The sequence below is a fragment of the Phocoena phocoena genome, chromosome 1 (genome assembly GCF_963924675.1).
Source record: "Phocoena phocoena chromosome 1, mPhoPho1.1, whole genome shotgun sequence".
NCBI classification, from domain to species: domain Eukaryota; kingdom Metazoa; phylum Chordata; class Mammalia; order Artiodactyla; family Phocoenidae; genus Phocoena; species Phocoena phocoena.
The window spans coordinates 20181621-20195493 of NC_089219.1; the positions used below are offsets into that span (position 1 = coordinate 20181621).

The window sequence follows — 13873 nt, forward strand, 5'->3', positions numbered from 1 at the left end:
GCCAAACAGCGGCACGTGACCTCCCCGCAGGGCTCCGCATTGGCTGAGAGAGGCGGCACGTGCCGGCCCCTCCCCACCCCTGACAGCCCAAGTGAGCCCCGCCCCTGGGGACCCCGAAGCACCTCGGGAAGTGTAGTTCAGGCTGGCGGGATAGAAGGACAATGCGAGGGGTGAGGCTTCTTGGCGGTGTCTCCAGGTGTGAGCCGGGGGCTGGGACGGTTGTCTGGCCGCGGAAGAGGGTGATGCGGTGACCCTGCCTGGGTCTGAACCAGTTCTCCCATCCTTAGGAAAAGGGCGGGGCAGGGTCCCTTTCTACCTATCAGACGGTGGCCGCCTGGACTCCGCGTCTGTTGAGCCACTTGCCCCACGTCGCCCCAAGGGTAGCACTCGGACAGCGCATTGCCCCTTCGGTGCCCCACCCTGTACCGCCACCTAAGACGTCCAAGCCCTTGTGACAGGACAATGCCACTCGACGCCCCCATCTGCCACCTGTATTGTGACATCATCATAATCTCTAACCCACTCAGCCCTAACGGGGCACGGGCGTGGCCCTTAACTCACTGTGTGAGTTCTCGCTACCATATTAGGGTCCCTGAGCTGGTGACCAGAGACCTGTGGGGGGAAAGCAAGAGGCTCTGGAATTTGATCTCTTTTGGTCTAACAAAGTCACTCGGCTTAAATGCAGACTCCCATCTGTTCTGCCAAGCCTTTTGCCGGACGCTAGGGAAGGAAGCGCAATAGCAGTTCTAGACTACTACACAGACTGCAGTTAAGTGTTGCTTTTGTTCTTGAAGCACGTGCTCCCTGATCGGTGGGGGCCCTTTTAAAGAATCAAAACAAAAGAAGCCACAAGGTCACGGTTCCCCCTGCCCTGGATAGATCAGAAGCACAGCAGATACACAAAGGAAATTGGTCTGACCCTGGCTATCTTAGAACGACTAGCCTCATTCTTACCACAGAAAAGCCAGAGGAAAAATAAATAAAATGAACATGGTTCCCAAACCCCTTCTCCCATTCCCCCGACCAAGGCTCTGTCCTCGGTGGTGGTCATTCCACCAAAGCACCTGCTTTGAGGTCCTGACTAGGCAAAAGGACACCTTCATTTTATTGCTCCGCCTCCCCAAACCAAGAAACAAACACGACCCAGTTTGCTGAAACAGGAGTCCTAATTTAAAGACTCCCCATGTCCAGCTAGTCACTAGGGATATGCTGGAGTTAAATACAATTCAGAGTGCCTGAGACAAGGAAAACTGGATCATACAGGCAGCAGACACACCACACAAAGCAAACAATTAGCAATGCACTGATGCCTGAAATATGCTTGTTGCAGCATTTTCTCCAACAATCGTCCTTGTGTGGGGTCGGCCTCTCCCCCGCCCCCAGTCTAAGTGGTTTTCCCTTAGCATGTGAGCAGGACCAGGAATAATTCAGATTCTGAACCCTGAGAGCCTTCTCCCTCTCAGACCAAACTTAGCCACCGAACAGCCAGGTGTTTCCATCTTTCAGATTTTCTTAGCAAAATCTCAGAAATCGTGAGGAAGAGGAGTGGGGATGAGAGCTCGCTGAAAAGTGACAGATTGGCAGGCAACACACACAAGCAAGAAACCCAAGGCCAAGAGGTCTGTTATCCCCTGAACCAGCCTTTATCTTGAAGTCTTTGTACTTGATCTGGAGGTTTGCAGAGGAAGGTCCCACCCATTTGATACACTTTTTTTTAATACAAGAAATTGCCACAAAAATCTCACATTTCTGACTATTAATGTTATGACAGAAAAAAAAATAAATCTTTCAAAACACTGATTATTTTAAAGCACTTATACCGCTTCCCCCCACCTTTTCTTTCTCCCTGGAGCAGATGTCTATTTCCATGGAAACCACAGCTAGGAATGAAGATGTTAGAACTCATGTAGATTTTTAATCTTTTTTTAACGATGCCACTTGGCTCCTGGGTTTGTTGATAGAAGCCTGGCCCTGCCAGCCTCTATGACAAGGATTTCCTGAGATCCCCACTGCTGCTTGATGACTTGAGGGGGCTGGAGTAAGGTTTCCCCCAGAATGATCCTGTGAATAAAAATGTGTCCGGTGGGATGATCCTATTCTTTAGGATGGGGCTGCTTTTCTAAGAACTAGACCACAGCTATCTATTGTCAACTCTTTTTTTTTTTTTTTTTTGGCCACATCGCATTGCAGGCGGGATCTTAGTTCCCCCACCAGGGATCAAACCCGTGCCCCCTGCAGTGGAAGCTCGGAGTCTTAACCACTGGACCACCAGGGAAGTCCCAATTGTCAACTCTTATGAGTGTTCATGTATGAGCCTTGGAATAGGAAGGACTTCAGACTGTAAGGAGAGGAAACAGCTTTGCCATTTCACTTTGGAGAGGGGCAGAAGCCCCCTTCTTGGAAGCTTCCTAAAACTAACTTCAAAATCCACTCCCTCCTGAAGTGGCAGCAAGGAGTTAATGTTCACATCTTGGAATTGTCTGTCTTTGCCCATGAGAATTATTTTTGCCTTGCTCAGATGGTTTGGTCGAATTGCTGTGGAGCTGGCTGCGACTATGGATTAGCACAAAGTGAAGTAGAGATATGGCAGCCATCCAGCTTATTTGATCTGTGTAGACAGCTAAAGGAGAGCGCTTCAGGCTTCAAAGTGCAGAAGGGATGTCTACACTGATCAAACAAGCTGGGCTGTTGTCAGATCTGCTCTGTTCTTACAGAGCACCGGCAGCCTTTGTTCATTGTTGGTTCTGAGGCTGCAGGGTTGTCTGCCACAGAGGCGCCTCCAGGTTCCACTGCTGCTTACAGGGCCTGTCCTCGGCAAAAGGGTGTCGTGGGAGAGGTTTTCTCCTTGTCCCCAGCCTCACTGTTCCCTTTGTCCCCTAATCCTTAGGCATCGTGCTCTAACACTCCTTTTCCTGTTCAAACCCTGTCTGTGAATCGCCTATTTTACTTGTCTGTCTCCCTCACTAGACAACTAAGTCCACGAGGGCAGGGGTTGTGTCCTTGTCTCGGTATCCTTAGTGCCTGCGCAGAACTGAGCCTGGCCCCGGATGGTGGGGCCTGGATGTTTGCAGTTGACTTTAGGCAAGAACCACTTCTCTCATCCTCAGCTTCCTCTTCTGGTGCTGGACACCTCCACCAGATAGAGGTGGTGAGGATTAAATGAGATAATGTATGTGAAAGCGCTTAGCACAATGCCTGGCACATCTCAGTGCTGAGACTTGTTAACCATTATTGCTAGAGAAGTTTCTTGATTACTATAGGTTACTGAATAAATGAATGAGTGATGACTAGTAGACTTTCTCCTTTTGGTGGGAATCATTGTCACTGGCTTAACTCTTCCTATGGGGTATTTTTAAAAATTCAATTAATGTAACATCTTGAATAGATCAACACATTCACATAATTTAGAAATAAAGTATAGGAAGTTCTCCTCCCTTCTCTATCCCCATCTGCCAAATTCTCTACTTACACCTCCCCAACCCTAGCCATTGTTATCAGTTTCCTATGTATCCTAGGGTTTCTCCATGTGTACATAAACAAATTTTAGCTATGTATACTTATTCCCCACTTCGTAATAAAATGGTAGTCTGCTGTAACTGTTCTGCACTTAGCAGTCTTTCAGTTAACAGTACATATCAGTGATCTTTTCCCTGTTCATACATTTCCTGGATCTGGGATCCAATGTATGAATGTTCCATAATCTAGTTAACCAGTGCCCCATCCATGGCTCTTAGGTTATTCCCAACTATTTGCTATTTCAAACAATGCTGTAATAAACAAGCTAGTATATACGGCATTTTCCATGTGGGTAAGTATATCTGAAAGTGTGGTATTGCTAGGTCAAAGGGCAAATACATTTGTAATCTGGATAGTTCCAAATTGCCTTTTATAGGAGTTGTACCAATTCAACACCCACCACAAAACAATGGTGTTTTAATTCATTATCTCATTTCATTAAAAAAATGGATGGGGCTTCCCTGGTGGCGCAGTGGTTGAGAGTCCGCCTGCCGATGCAGGGGACACGGGTTCGTGCCCCGGTCCGGGAAGATCCCACATGCCGCGGGGCGGCTGGGCCCGTGAGCCGTGTCTGCTGAGCCTGCGCGTCCGGAGCCTGTGCTCCGCAACGAGAGAGGCTTCAACAGTGAGAGGCCCGCGTACCGCAAAAAAAAAAAAAAGGATGGAAAGGCTTTGTTCCTAGAAATTTCAGGCATTAGGGAAAAGGAGGGGGAGGACTAGAAATCCCAGCAAAGACATGGCTGTCAGTTCTGTCTATATTAATAACTGCTCTCAATACTTGAAAAGCAGCAGCTGATCTCAGAACAGCTCTGGTGCCTGCACTGCATCCCTGTCCCAATCAGTCTTGTGGTAGAAGTATCTGCAGGTGTCACCATGAGATTGGAAGATTATTGAAGGCAGGGTCTTCTTCATAGCTGTATCCCACTCCCCTCTCCATGATTCCTGACACAGTGGCTGGCATGTATTTTATTTAATCCATTCTAAGATGTATTTTCCCCCACATTTGTGTATCTTTGAAATCAGTGTGCTCATAGTCCATAAGTACCAGGTCATAATTGCTGACAGTGTATTTTCTTAGTGGCATATAAAATAATGCTATCTTAAAAATAAATGGCATATGTGAGTCAACAAAATATGGTAAAATGCACACACATTAAATGTGTGAGTGGAACGGGGCCTAGATGTCACTGCCCCTGCCATCTTCTCACTCTATGTTCTAACCTTCATCCCTTTTATCTACCTCCATGCCTTCCTCCAACAATTCCTTTTATGGGGATGACTCCCTATTTGCCTTCTGGAGCTTCCATCTCTCCCCTGAACTTTAAAAAACATTTCCAGCTGCCTAAAGGACATCTCCTCATGGATGGCCCATAAGGTCCTCAAATTCTATAAGACCCACATTGAACTAACATCTTCCCACCATTCCCCATTCTGCTAGAGGCTTTGCTAGACTCTTGCCCTCCAGACCTAAAACTTCAGTCAAACTCAACTCTTCCCTCTTTCTCACTCAAGCTTCCACTTATAGAAACTTAGCATTTTCTAATAGAATGGAACCTTTAAAATGATAGTAGCTACAAGAACAAAGCTGGAGGACTCATACTTCTTGATTTAGAAACTTGCTACAAAATTACAGGAGTCAAAACAGTGTGGTACTGGCATAAAGACAGATATATAGACTAATGGAATAGAATAAAGAGCCTAGAAATAAACTCTTGCATATACAGTTGAATGATTTTTGACAAGGGTGCTAAGACCCATTCAATGGGGGAAAGGATAGTCTTTTCAATAAGTAGTGCTGGGACAAACTGGATAGCCACATGCAAAGAAATGAAGTTGGACTCTTACCTCACACCATATACAAAAATTAACTCAAAATGAATCAAAGATCTAATTATAAGACCTAAAACTATAAAACTCTTAGAAGAAAACATAGGGCAAAAGCTTCATGATGTTGGATTTGGCAATGATTTCTTAGTGTGACACCAGGCAACAAAAGAAAAATTGGACTTCAGGAAAATTAAAAATTTTGTGCATCAAAAGACAATATCAATGGAGTAAAAAGGCAACCCACAGAAAGTGAGAAAATATTTGCAAATTATATATCTTACAAGGGATTAATATCCTGTAACTCAAAACAAAACAACCTGATTTGAAATGGGCCAAGGGATGGACCTTGAGGGCATTACGCTAAGTGAAATGAGTCAGACAAATTCTGTATGATCTCACTTATATGTAGAATCTAAAACAAAACAAAACAAAACCAAAAAACAAGCTCACAGATACAGAAAAAAGCTTGGTGATTGCCAGAGTGGAGGGTGAAATGGGTGAAGGAGGTCAAAAGGTATAAACTTCCGGTTATAAAATAAATAAGTCATGGGCATGAAATGTACAACATGGTGCCTATAGTTAATAATACTGCATTGCATATTTGAAAGTTGCTAAGAAAGTATATCTTAAAAAGTCCTCATCACAAGAAGAAAAATTTTTGTAACATGTATGGTGACAGATGTTAATTAGATGTTATTATGGTGACAATTTTGCTGCTACAAATATCAAATCATGATGTTGTATACCTGAAATTAACATAATGTTATGTGTCAATTATACCTCAATGAAAAGTTTTTTTAAAAAAAAAAGAAAATGGGCAAAGTACTTGAATAGACATTCCTCCAAAAAAGCTGTACAAATGGCAAATAAGCAACATCACTAATCGTGAGGTAAATGCAAGTCGAAACCACAATGAGACATCACCTCATAGCCATTAGGATGGCTACTATCAAAAAAACAGAAAATAACAAGTGCTGATGAGGATGTGGAGAAATTGGAAACCTGTGCACTGCTGGTGAGAATGTAAGATGGTACGGTCACTGTGGAGAACAGTATGGAGGTTCATCATAATATCGAAAATAGAACTGTCATATGATCCAGTGAGTCCAGTTCTGGGTATACACACCAAATAATTGAAAGCAGGGTCTTGGAGAGATATCTGTACATCCATGTTCATAGCAGCATTATTCACAGTAGCTAAAACACGGAAGCAATTCAAATATCCATTGACAGATGAATAGATAAACAAAATGTGGTGTAGACATACAATGGAACATAATTCAGCCTTAAAAGGAAGGAAATTTTAACATATTCTACAACATGGATGATCCTTGAGGATATTATGCTAAGTGAAATAAGACAGTCAAAAAAAGATAAATACTGTTTGACTCCACTTTCTTTTTATTCCTTTTTTTTTTTTTTTTGGCCACATTTTGTGGCGGCGAGATCTTAGTTCCCCGACCAGGGATCGAACCCGTGACCCCTGCAGTGGAAGTGCGGAGGCTTAACCACTGGACTGCCAGGGAAGTCCCTAATTCCACTTTTATGAAATACTTAGAGTAGGCAAAATCTTAGAGCTAGAAAGTAGAAGTGTGGTTGCCAGGGGCTGTTGTGGGGAGGGGGAATAGGGAGCTATTGTTTAGTGGGGATAGAGTTTCAGTTTTATAAGATGAAAGGAGTTATGGAGATAGATGGTGGTGTTGGTTGCATAACATTATGAAATACTTAATATCACTGAACTGTATACTTTAAAATGGTTATGATGGTACCTTTTATGTTATATACATTTTACTACAATAAAGAAACTTGAAAAAAATGATAATAGCCAACATACATATAGACTGCTTACCACATGGCAGGCACTGGTCTAAACACTCCATGTTTGTTAAGTCATGTTAATCCCCAGAACAATTTTATGAGATTTATTAACCCAATTGTAAAGATGAGGAAGTGAGGGTGGCCAACTGTCCCTGTTTGCCTGGGACTAAGGGTTTTTCCTGGGATTCAGGACATTCAGTGCTACAACCGTGAAAGCCCGAGGAAAACCCTGATGAGTTGGTCACTCTAAAGGAAACTAAGGCACAAAGAGACAGTATCTTCCTAGACTTGTCAACAGGGTCCTTGTCCTAGGCCCTGCACTTTAAAGGGCTTCACTCTGACCCTCCTCCAGCTGTGCCCATTTTCATAGGCGAGGAGTCCCCTGGGGCCAAGGAGCCATGCCCACCCTGAGCCTGGGCACCCTTCTAGACCATACTCTGGGAACTGGGACTCCAGAATTCCCTGTCCAAATGGCCAGAGTCTACTTTCAGCAACTGCACCAGCCCCTTCCCTGGGTCTATCCTCCCAAGGGCAAACTTCCCTGCCAATGAGTACACCCCTGTAGGCTGGCTGCTCGTAAGGGGTGTGGATAAATCCTGCACATGGGGGGTAGGGAGTGTACACAGGAGCCAGAAATAGGAAGAGAAGGGATCTAGCTCGGCCACAGTCTGGCCTGGAACTCCAAGGAACCCAAGAATTCTCGACTCAAAACCTGGCTTTCTAAGTTACTTTGGAGGTATACTCGTCAAAGTACAAGGATAAAGCATATATTTTTAGAAAATGGTTTGTTAGCTTGATTTATAACTCTTAAATGCTTAGACGTAAGATATATGGGCTTCCCTTTTATACTCCTGACTTGGGTCTGGCAAATATTAGCAGCAGGCCTGCAAAGAGATTGTCACTTAACCAACTAGTCCACACACAGAGAAGCACAGACGTTTTGCAGTCAGGTTCCAAGTCTGTGTTTTTAGCTCTCACTGTAAACTGTTTTATCAGCCTAACCCTATTATTTTACAAATGGGGAGAGGAAAGCCCAGAGAACTTCAGACATTTGTCCAAGGTTACAAAAGCAGGAATTTGAATCTGTGCTTTAAATGATGCTGTAGGTACTGTTCAGTTACTACTGTGTGAGCTTGGGCACGTGACTTCCTCTTCTGGGGCCTGCGTTTCTTCATCTGTGAAATGGGGAGAATTCCCCTACTTCATAGGGTTGTTGTCAGGACTAAATGAAATAATATGTGTAAAGTATCTAGCATTATGTCTCATGCCTAATAAACCTTCAATAAGTGACAGCTATCATCAAGCAAAGCTCTGATCACACGACTTTTCTGCTTGAAAACATTTGATGAATTAAACTTTGGGGCACATTACATGAGAAAAATAAAAATTCCTGAAACCTAAAAAAAAAAAAATTGATGACTCCCTTGGATTATAGTCCAAGGGTCCTTGGCATGGCATTTGAGGTAACTGCAACCTACCTCAAGATCAGTTAAACCCTGAAATTCTTTGATTCTTGATGTATTTGAAGATCTGGCATCTTCAAAAAGGGATAGTTGGAGGGAAGCACAATTAAGATGCATGGAAGAACTCTGTGGTCACTGGACTTAGCTAACAATAGAATGGATGTCTTAAAGAATGAATGAGATTCTTGCTAGGAGAGGTGTCCAGACAAAGATCTGTCAGCCAGCCACCAAGATGGTGAAGAAGGATTCTTGCATTACGAGGAAAGTGACCTCCCTTTGTGCTCTAAGATTCTTTTTAAATGAGATGGGGAAAGGCTCGTGATATTAAGCTAAATGAAACAAATGAACAAAGGCTACCCAACTGTGTGTGTAGTATGAGCTCAACTACAAGGAACAAAATATAATGAAGGAAATGCACCAAAATATTTGTTCTGGGGGCAAAATAGTCTGGATTTTCCAACATATATTCCTTTTATTAATGATAAAACAATTACATATTAAAAATAGAAAGGAGTTTTGTCCTCCTCACTGAGCTTAGGTCCTTCTACGTCTCTAAGACCTCTGTCCCCACTTCCCCCCACCCCTCAGAGTTTCAGCTTTATTGGACTCTTCCCATCTCCCTGGAAAGTCACACACCTATACGTTTTGCTGACACCAACCCCCAGCCTTGAGTCCTTGGCCTTTGTCTCTATTGAAATTCTCTCCACCTTCAAGGTCTTGATCAATCTCTCTGATCCCCACATTCTCTCCTGGTATTGTAGCTATTTATACATATGTTTGTCCCCCTCACTAGAGAGTAAACTCCTTCAGGGCAGGGCTCTATATGGTTTTGTCTTGGTATCCTTACAGTGCCATGAATAGACAGTCGGCAAATGCCAAATCATCTGATGTCTTTTTGGCCATTAAACAACACTTAGGGCTGAGGGTCAGACAGCATAACTAAGGGTATATTCTGGACCAGTATTATCGCAGAGACATTTAAATATATATATATATTTAACTTGTTTTTAAACTTTTAATTTTGAAATCATTTTAGATTTCCAGAGAGTTGCAAAGGTAGTACACAGAGTTCCCATAGACCCTTCAGCCAGCTCCCTGCTACGTTAACATCTTACATAATCATGGTCCATTTATCCAAACTAAAACATTAACACTGGTACAGCACTATTAACCAAATGGCCAGCTTTAACTGGATTCCCCAGTTTTCCATTGGGGTCCTTTCTGTGTTCCAGGATCCTATTCAAGATACCGCCTCGCAGGTAGCATCCTGTTTCCTTAGCCAGTGACATTTCCTTTAGTGGGGAGGCTTGGCGGGGGGTGGGGGGGTGGAGGGGTGGGCAGGTCGCTTTCTATTGTTCCTTCCAATCAACCTTCTCCAAATAATCAAAATATGACACGAAAGGTGGCGATGGCATGGGGATGGTGAGGTAGAAGCACTCACCCTCTGCTGGGCTGTTGGGACTTTGAACAGGGAAATGAACCATTCTTCCCACATGGGGCTGGGAAGATGATTTTCATCTTAGATCTAGTCTTTTTCTTAAATGGACACATATGGGCCTAAAAACAGCAGGGAGTTACTTTTTTTTTTTTGGCCGCTCTGCGCAGCTTGTGTGGGATCTTAGTTCTCTGACCAGGGATGGAATCTGGGCCTCCCACAGTGGAAGCCCCGAGTCCTAACCACTGGACTGTCAAGGAATTCCTGACTCGTTATTTTTAATTCATTAAATTTCTGGGCCGTTCCATAGCCCATTTTCCCATGGCCTGGCACAAAACACGTTCCTAGTTACTTATAAAAACTTCCAAGCAGTTGGCATTTATCAGCAGTCTTAGTAATTCAGTGAGAACTGAGGTTACAGCTGTCACAGGAAGTTGAAAGGAAGGCTGCTGAAATCACACCCATTCCGAGGCAGGGTGAAAGTTACACACTTAGTAGAATTCAAGCCCGGAAGGTGGAGGTGGCTGAGGCGTCAGGTGGAGAAGGGTGGGATGCTGTGGAAGAGAAAATACACGAGGGAAAGAAAACCAGATGATGCGGCTCTGGAACTCAGAGCTGGTTTACAGATCTTCTGGGCTTATTGCTAAGCCCTACATCCATCAGTAAGCACTAGCGCTGCGGAGCTCTCACACACCGCTCCCCCTTCCCCACCACTTTACTGGATCACCACAGACCACCTACTAAATGGTCTTCAGTCCGTCCGCTTCCTCGAATCCATTCCCAGCATAGGCATTTACCAACTCAAATCACTGGAGAGTGCGGGCCTCATCTAAGCGAGAGCATTGCTTTCCTGGGGCTGCCTTAACAAAGTGCCAAAAACTGGGTGGCTTAAACAACAGAAATTTATCATCTCACGGTTCTGGGGGCCAGAAGTCCAAAATCAAGATGACAGCAGGTTCCTCCTGAGGGCTGGGAGGGAGAATGTGCTGTGCTCTCCTCTAGCTTCTAGTAGTCCCAGCTGTTCCTTGACTTATAGATCCCCACGTCCTCACATTGTCTCCCTCTACGTGCATCTGTCTGTGTCCAAATTTCCCCTTTATATAAGGACATCAGTTATACTGGATTAAGGCCTATCCTGGTGACCTCATCTTCACTTGATCATCTATCTGCACAGACCCAATTTACAAATAAGGTCACTTTCAAGGTTACAGGTAGGACTTCAACATCTTCGGGGGGGCACAGTTCAATCCATAACAGAAGGTTCCCACCTAGCTTTGGCTGATGGCTATCGTAGAACAATGTGTGGCTAGAGAAGCTGGAATTTAGGATTTCTTGTGAAACCGCCTGATTTTTAAATATCGGCATCTAATTAAATATAAGTAAACTGTTTCTAATACCATGACTGCCAAAAGCAAGTCAACCTCTACTCCACGGTCACCACGGGGTTCTCTCTAAAAGTCTGATCCCATCCTTCCCTTTTATGGGATTAAGGCCAAGTTCCTTAGCCTGGCACACACAGCCCTCCACAATCCAATTCTTTTCTGTCTCTCCAGGATCCTTTCCCACCACTGTTCCTGCAGTGCCCCTCCCCACTGTACCATCATATCAAAAGACCTGTCCTTTTCCAAACATGCCGTGCTGTTCTACACCCCCGTGACTTTGCACTCTCCCTCTGCCTGATACCCTCTCTCCTCCAGCTGCTCAGGAAACTCCTGGCCATCTTTCAAGCGCTTTCTCATTGCCACCCCCAGGGAAGACCCCCTGAAGTCTTCCCTGTCCATCCCCCATGTAGTTAACCTCTTCCTTCTCTAAGCCTCCACTGCACCCTACATTTCCCTAGTACAGCACTCAACATTTTATTTGCTGTTATTTGATTACACATCTGCCTCCTGTCTGGACCACAAGCTCTTTGAGGATAGGGACGGTTGATCTGGATCACCTAGCACAGATCCCAGCACACGGCAGGTACTCGATAAATGTTGAGTAAATGAATACTCTGCACAGCACCCAATTAGGTATCATGAGGGACCCAAAGAAGCATCACGTGGAGTCCCTGTCCTTAAGGTCCTTACAGTTCAGCTGGGTTCACAAGATACACACCAAAGAAAAGGCAAACCATACCGGTGGTATATGACAACAGGCAGAAGGAGAGGCTCCTGGGGCCTCTGGTGGTCATCCTCACGTGGGACAGAAAAGATCCTGTTTTAGTGGCCTGATGGAGCACTGCTTTGTAGGAAGAAAGGTCAAGATAAAACCTGGCTAACTTTCCAGAAAGAGTGAATTGCTGCACTGCAGGCTCGCAGAGATAAAGTTGACTGTGGTGGCTCATGACAAGAAGAGAGAGTGGGGCAAGGAGAAGAAAGAAGGGGAAAGCCCAGGGAAACAAAGCTGGAGAAAGAGGAGGGGTAGAAGTATGAAGAGGAGGACCTAGGACCCATGCTTGTCTCACACCCCTCTCCTGCATCCGTCTTCCCTGCATCAGCGTATTTCCAGGCTGCTATTCATTCCGCCTTAAACCTACCGATAATTCCTTCCAGAGTCCCCCATTTCCCTGCTCAGCCTTTATAACGACATGCTCCAAAAGGGCCGTCTTCGTTGCTGTCTCCGACTCCTCTCTGCCTTTTCTCTTTAAACCCTCCTCATGCAGGTGCGTGCTCCACCTCTCTCTACAGACACTGCTTGCCGAGATCACCAATGACATCTACGTTACCCCACCCAACGGCCGACTCCACGTCTCGTCATCCTTGCCGCTGTTGACCTTGAGTCACTTTATTCCCTGGCTTACAGGGTACTACACTCTTTTAGTTTTCCTCTTACCTCCCTGGCTGTTCCGTTTGTCTCCTTTGCTAATTCTCTTCATTTCTTTCACCTCTAAGTATGGTAGGACTGAGTACTTGGACCTCTTCTCTATACACAATCACATCCCTAGCAATCTCAGCCAGTCCTATGGTTTTATTTTCATTTATTTATTTTTTAAATTGTTTATTTATTTACTTATCTGGCTGTGGCGGGTCTTAGTTGCAGCACATGGGATAATAAGTTGCGGCATGCGGGATCTAGTTCCCCGACCAGGGATTGAACCTGGGCCCCCTGCATTGGCAATGCAGAGTCTTAGCCACTGGACTACCAGGGAAGTCCCAGTCCTATGGTTTTGAATACCATCTATGCTGCTGATTTCCAAATTTGTATTATCTAGCCTAGGCTTACACCCTGGGCTCTAGACATTTATCCAACTCCTACCCTGCATCTTCACTTGGCTGTCTCTTTTTTTTTTTTTTTTTTTTGCGGTTCGCAGGCCTCTCACTGTTGTGGCCTCTCCCGTTGCGGAGCACAGCCTCCGGACACGCAGGCTCAGCGGCCTGGGCTCACAGGCCCAGCCGCTCCGAGGCATGTGGGATCCCCCCAGAGGGAGGCACGAACCCGTGTCCCCCGCATCGGCGGGCGAACTCTCAACCACTGCGCCACCAGGGAAGCCCACTTGGCTGTCTCTTAGGTGTTTCAAACGAAGTGTGTCCAGAACTGAACTCCTGATCTTCCCCCATCCTCCAACCTGTTCCTCCCATTGTCCTGTATATTCCCTCCCTCTTATCACAAATAGGCAAATTATACACTTATTTATTTCTGTCTCTTCCCCACCACCAACTTGAATGTAAGATCCGTGAGAATCGGGGCTGTGTCCGTTTTCGTTATTACTATAGAACAGTGCCTGACACATAGTAGGCTCTCAGCACGTATTTGGTTCATGAACAAATTGAGGCATTAGGGGCTTAAAGCATAGTGGTTAAGAGTGTGGGCTCTGGGGCCATAGTCTGGT

General features: G+C 45.0%; 1 non-coding gene across 1 annotated transcript; it reads right to left on the reverse strand.

The window, feature by feature from the left end:
- Positions 1-13119: 13119 nt before the first annotated feature.
- TRNAG-GCC (transfer RNA glycine (anticodon GCC)) lies at positions 13120-13192 on the reverse strand. The gene has a single exon. It is a non-coding gene; the product is annotated as a tRNA-Gly (tRNA).
- Between the last annotated feature and the right edge of the window lie 681 nt (positions 13193-13873).